The following is an 810-nucleotide window of genomic DNA, read 5'->3' as shown; positions in this document are numbered from 1 at the left end:
GAGTGAGTTTCTAACATTTCTATCATCTCTTGTTGAATGTTGAGATGCTTGTGACACCAACAAACAAGGTATTTTCAAACTTATAAAGGCCCATAAGCACAGTGACCTAGGCCAGAAGTACTAGGTTCCTAGACTTACCCAATCTGTGAGACAGTCTGAGTTTATTACCATCAGATAGTAAGCTAAGATGTGGGCCGACGTGTTACACCAACAGTAGAGAGCTGACAGAATTTTAGTGCCTTGGTGAAGCCTAATGAGGCTGGCTTGTCCAAGCACACCTCCTAGTAATTCTTTAAAAATAGTTTTTTACAGTTATTTACTTATGATTTATTTATCTTGTGCATGTTTATGGGTGCATGTGCATGCCACAATATGAGTGAGGATATCAGGGCAGCTTGTAGAAATTGGTTCTTTCTATTATGTGGGTCCTGGAGATTGATCTTAGATTTACAGGTTTAACAGCAAGTGCCTTTAGCCACTGAGCCATGCCACTAAGTTCCTGCCAAATTATACACTTCACAAGTCTGCATGCATACTTGTGCAGGGGCTAGGCTAGTCTTCTCTGTATCAGTCCACCCTTAGTGTATGTGCTGCTAAAAGAACATCTGTTTCCTTTTTGAAGCTTTCCTCATTCATCCAACTTGGGGAGCTGAGCTTCATACAACTTGGAATCCTGTTCACTCTGGTTGTAGGTGATCTATTTGACTGACAGAGCTTCAAGTGCAATCAGCCGTTTAGAGACTATGATAAGGTTTCTTGACCTTGGCACTATCTGAATTTTGAGCAGTGTAATTCTTTGTCTTGAAGGGC

The 810-nt window shown here is 41.1% G+C and overlaps 1 non-coding gene across 1 annotated transcript; it reads right to left on the bottom strand.

Annotated features, from left to right (window-relative positions):
• Nucleotides 1-500: 500 nt before the first annotated feature.
• Nucleotides 501-603, bottom strand: LOC114690873. Its single transcript, XR_003734144.1, has one exon. It is a non-coding gene; the product is annotated as a U6 spliceosomal RNA (small nuclear RNA).
• Between the last annotated feature and the right edge of the window lie 207 nt (nucleotides 604-810).

The sequence above is a fragment of the Peromyscus leucopus genome, chromosome 16_21 (assembly GCF_004664715.2).
Source record: "Peromyscus leucopus breed LL Stock chromosome 16_21, UCI_PerLeu_2.1, whole genome shotgun sequence".
NCBI lineage: Eukaryota > Metazoa > Chordata > Mammalia > Rodentia > Cricetidae > Peromyscus > Peromyscus leucopus.
The sequence above is the reverse complement of the archived record's forward strand: the minus strand, read 5'-3'. Positions and strand labels throughout refer to the sequence as shown.